At 32.6% G+C, this 5470-nt stretch overlaps 1 protein-coding gene across 8 annotated transcripts in view; it reads right to left on the bottom strand.

Moving 5' to 3' along the window:
* Positions 1 to 5470, bottom strand: part of LOC106470579 (metallophosphoesterase domain-containing protein 1-like) — a 37828-nt gene that overhangs the window by 24943 nt on the left and 7415 nt on the right. The window contains exon 3 of one of the 8 annotated variants that reach the window (XM_022399190.1): positions 2887 to 2994. The exons of the other annotated variants lie outside the window; for them this stretch is intronic. The gene's annotated coding sequence lies outside the window, so the exon portion shown is untranslated. The remainder of the gene's footprint in view (positions 1 to 2886; positions 2995 to 5470) is intronic. 8 annotated transcript variants of the gene reach the window in all.

Consider the following 5470-nt stretch of genomic DNA (forward strand, 5'->3'; position numbering starts at 1 on the left):
TATATATGTATATATATATATATGATATACACAAGCCATGTGTAAATATATTTAAATAGGCATGCATAGTCTAGTTCAATTGAATGTGTTATTTATAACAATAGTAGTTTTGTTTTCTTTTAAAAGCACAACTATTTATATTGCTCCCTAAATAATAAAAAAAAAATTACAGTGAAAGCAATGAAGATTTTGTAGGTTTTGAACCAAACTAAATAACAGCAAACCTTTTTTTTTTATTTATGGTATTTTCTTATTTTGATGTTTTGAGCTTATTTGTGTTTAGAACAATATATATAATTTTTAAAGTATCAAATTGAATTTTTGTTCAATAAAAATCTTTCAAATGCGACTGTAGCTTTTTTTTCCCCAAAACTTTGTCTTCAAAATAAGGGTGCGTCTTATACACCGGTGCATCTTATATTCCGAAAAATATGGTATTTCAGGTGCTAAAAAATATCCACAAAAAATTAGACAAATACCAGAAGTACTACCTTGGATACCATCAACTAGTTTTTATCATGTCAACCTTCAACTTCAAAAGTTTATATGTTTTATAACATGTACATAGTCTTTTAATTCAGTAGAGAGTCATACTCAAATTACACACACACAAAACAAAAAATTAAATGTCAGTAATACTATCATCAACTAACACAACACATGAATAGGTTAGTATTTTGAGTAAATAAGGAGAAAAGAATTAGATCCTGCTATCCAGGGGCAGGAGTGGAAGATATAAATGACAGTGCAAGTGATATAATAAAGGGTGCTAACAGTGATGCAGTCTTTGTAGTGTATATAGGAGATAATGATGTAAGGGAGGATAAGTCAGAGGAGCTAAATGATAAGTACAAGAAGTCCATAAAGGCATTGAAAGAAAATGGCCCATAATAATTTACTTCTGTCAGGGATACTGCTGAGAACTAACTAGGTCACTAGGACTGAAGCTAAGCTTAGATTATTATGTAAGAATAAGTAGACTGTTTGGTTGAACTTGTGGGGTCATACTGATGGTAAAAGGGATCTTTTTGTAATAGATGTTTACATTTAAATATGGTAGAGCCTCGTTTGTTTGCTAAGATTTTTAACTCAACTGTAAGGGCAGCTTTAAACTCGGACTAGACAGTGGTGAGAGCCAGAATAATCTAAATGTATATAAAATAAGATGTATTAAAACGTATAGTGCAGGAAAAAAGTCCAGAAGAAGTTTTATGGTTGGTTAAACAATTTACAAGAGTTGTGTATAGTATATACAAATATATATATGTTTAACTCACGACTATTTGCTCCCACACAAGTCTGAATGAATGACAAAGAGGATAGTTTCATTTTGTCATTATTTTTGATGCTGTAGGGATTTAAAAATCATAATTTGAAAGAGTTTGATTTTTTTTTAAGGGCTTTTGATTGTATTGTTTTAGTATGCAGTTCATTTTTTCTTTCTTCTTCTAGTGGGTTGTTTTGTTGTATATGACTGATTTTCTTGGTATTCAACAAATAAGGAACTGTTGTACAACACTGGCCTTTTGGTACAAGGGAGCAGCCTAATATTAACATAAATCTTTGTTAATGTGAAAATTTAATACATATCTGGATGACAAAGAATGACTTTGAGTGTTTATTTTTATTTTAAAGTTTTAGTGGATGAGATGGCCTAGATGGACCAACAGGTCCCCTTGTTGTCCTTAAATTTTATGTTATGATATTTAAGACAGCTCAATTTTTCTACTGTTAGTCAAATAGTAATTTTTTTTCCTGAAATGTATTAACTTGAATAAGTTGTTAATGAAAACATTAGTAGCATTAGTAGATGACATTGAAAAGTTTCTAAATGTTTTAGGTTTTTCTACAAATTCATAGCATGTATGTAGACTTTTATTTAAAATAAGCACTTTTAAAAAACTATTTTCTTACAGAGAAAGTGGCTGCACAAGAATAAAGCAATTTGATATTTTTGAGGGACTTTTACAATTGCTTCAGTATGTTTAGTAGTTGAAAAGAGTTTAAGAAAGAAGTTATAAACATTTTTTGAGTGAACATATACATGGAGAAATGGCGTAAGTAAAGATGCTTGTATTACGAAATAAGGCTGAAAGCTAGAAAGTACAACTAGCTGGGTCAGTGGTATTGAGAGTCACGTAAAGATATTGGCTAACAACGAAGTAAGTGCACAAGCACCCATAACAAGTTGTGATGGATTACTGATGCTAACTTGTTAGCACTGTGGCAGCTACAAAATAGTCGATGTTAACACGCAAAAGTGGTACTTTGATGCCATATTTCTTACATGACGTTAGTGTACTAGCACAAGTGGAAAGGCAACCAGCTAACTCATCATAAATGTAACCAATCACTTGAGAGTTTTGGTTATGGTTTTGGACTAGCCCGGGAAGTTGCTCAAATCAACCAATAAAGTGTTAGAACTACTTGCGGGTAGTTCTGGACACTAGTTGGAAGGTCGAGAGAATACCAAAAAAATATGGGTTAAAAACTCATGTCTGAAACCAAAAAATCAGTTCTTCAAGTTCTCCAGTAGTTCTTCAGCTCTAGTTAGCTGTTCTTCAGTTCGTGATTGCACTATGAATATGAAAGTCTCAAACTTCCAAAGGTTTACTAGCCCAGCTTAATTGTAAGTATAAGATTATTGTCTCTCTTGATCAATTAATGTAGTTAATAGTAAAAGGATATTCATGTTGTACTAAAGAAATGTATTTTATATGTACTACTTGTTAATATGGATTAACAGTAATAGTAAAGATTATAAAAAGTTAACGATTAATGAACTTTTGACTAATATTGAATGTTATATGGAAAAAGATAATAAATGTTATTATAAGTTGTTCAGTATTAGTCTGGAACTGATTCTTTATTCTAACTGTAAAATACCTCGAGTTAGCAACTTGTGAGCTCCACTCGCCACTGCAAATCTTCCACTAAATAAATTTGGTGTAACCGGCAGTATAATTGAAACTCCAACAACTAGCGCTAGGGGCACTACCCGTTACAAGAAGAAAATAAGTCAGTTCAGTAAATAAAACATACACAATCTCCTTAGATATTTTAATTTCAATTATTAACTCTTCAAATTTATTTCTAAGTTATCAAACAGTTTAAATAATAGATATATTTTTATGACAAGTAAAAGGTGTTAAAATATGATTTCACCACTTTTAATAATCAAGTCACTATTTCTAATTTTTCATTGTACAACTTAAACAAGCCATCTAGAAACAGATTATACAATCCCCTAAAATTGTCAAATACTTGAATAAAGTTGCATTTAATCCTCATACACTCTAGTCCAAGGCTTACAGATCATCTTTAACAATTTATTTTTAAACCAAGAATCACTCATGCAGATTGTCTGAGGTAGAGCAATGAACTTTACACTCAGTAAGGTGCATTCAAATTTATGCAGTATCATAAAATATTCCTTTTATTTTAACTCATCAGTACATTATACGAGTGATGGTCAATCAATTAGTATGGATGGTGGGTGGTAGGGTGACTGACTTCCTTCCCTATGGTCAGTCCACATAGTTCCAAATTAGGGATGGCAGCATATAGCCATAAATATAAAAAACAAATACAGCACTTGATATGAATTATCATGTAGGTTTTTCAATCTATTTGTACCTAAATTTATTTTTAAAATGAGTTAGCATTTGTTACAAGTGCCCAAGAATGTGATTGTGTTCACAACTCAGCATGTGAATGTCACATGTCCAGTGATCATGAAGTATGGTTTGCAACTTGTCTTTATGTGTTGATAAATAACTTCCAGGGATTCTGCATTTGTTTTTAATGAGTTAGTCAATGTTATTGTATGTGATCTCATGACTAAATGGGGAGAACTGTCATGATACTAGAAGATAATCATCACAATATTCATATTCTTTGTAATAAAACAGATTAATACTAACACACTATTCTAAGTTTGGCCAAACTGAAGTCTCATACTAGTGGAATAAAAAGTTACATACAGATAAGTCACAACTGCAACAACTAGAGGAATACTAAGACCAAGCTGACAGTGAATCACTGATGATTAATGAATGGAGACCAAATCATTACTGTGTAGGAACTGACATCTGTTGGAGATGATTTTTAAGATGTAAAAACAAAATCACTTGTGGTGAGATGGGTCAAACACATTACTGCTTCATTCACCAACAATGGTTGTTTCTGTAAATGAACTGGAAAGATAATGATTAAAACAAGAATACTTAGTCTCAGTATCTTGACCCCCTTTATATGACATTGCACAATATATATATATATATAGTACTGTGCAAAAGTGTTAGGACAAAGCCAAAAGTTGGACTTCAGGCTACTTTCAAAGAACAATGGAAGGAAAATCACATGTGAAACATCAAAATTTTATTAATCTTCATATTTAGTACAACAGAAACTCAGTAGAAGTGCTTGAGTTCAGCAAAAAATTAATATTTTGTGTCTCCCCTTTTGCTTTAATAAGTGCAGACAGTCTTTCAGGCATTGTTGCAACATATTTAATCAGAGTGTCCTTTGGAGTTTACTCCAAATGTCTCTAATACACTCCCATAAAATTTCTTTGGAAGTAACTTTTGATTTGTCAAGTTTTGATCTATCAAATCCCAGATCTGCTCAATTGGGTTGAGAACTGGGGCTATGTGAGGCCCACTGCATCATTTGAATGTCTCCAGCAGCTTCTTTCTTAGCTATGTAATTTCTGCATAGGTTGGACGAGTGGTTGGGGTCATTGTCTTCTTGGTAGTAGAATTCTTTATCAATAATAAGCAAACCACTGGGTATACCATGATGGATCAGTATATGATGGTGTTTGCACTGGCCCATTATTCCATCTATTTTGCAAATATCTCCTGTTGCCTTGGTAGAAAACACTCCCAAACTATCACACTGCCTCCCTCATGCTTCATGGTAGGTGCTACGCTTTGAACCAGATATTTCAAACTTGGACTCATCCATCCATAATACCCTTTTCCAGTGATCAACAGTCCAGTTTTTGTACCTTTTATCAAACTTTCCATTTCTTGACATTATTTGGAGATCAAAGTAAAGGTTTTTTTAACTGCTACATGACCAAATATTCCATTCTCATTGAGTTTTTTTTTATACTTTAAATCTGGACACTCTTCTGTCATTTGGTACATGGTCGTTTATCTTGTGCTTGAGATCAATGACAGTCTTCCTTCTGTCCCGAAGGCTGCATAAATGAAGATACTTAACATCAGTATCACTGAGTTTAGGTGGTTCTGCCTCTTCCTTTCCTATATTCAAATTTACCTGTCTCAGTCTCACAATCCAGGGTGTACTTGACAGTGTTTAGAGAGCATTTCAAGTCTGCAGCAATTTGTCAGTGAGTCCAATCAGCATCATGTAAAGCTTTTATGTGAACTCTATGCTCTCATGACAATTCTCTAAGCTATTTGAGCTGTGGCACGACAACAAAATTTAATATATAGTGTTA

Source organism: Limulus polyphemus, unplaced genomic scaffold, assembly GCF_000517525.1.
Source record: "Limulus polyphemus unplaced genomic scaffold, Limulus_polyphemus-2.1.2 Scaffold4096, whole genome shotgun sequence".
NCBI lineage: Eukaryota > Metazoa > Arthropoda > Merostomata > Xiphosura > Limulidae > Limulus > Limulus polyphemus.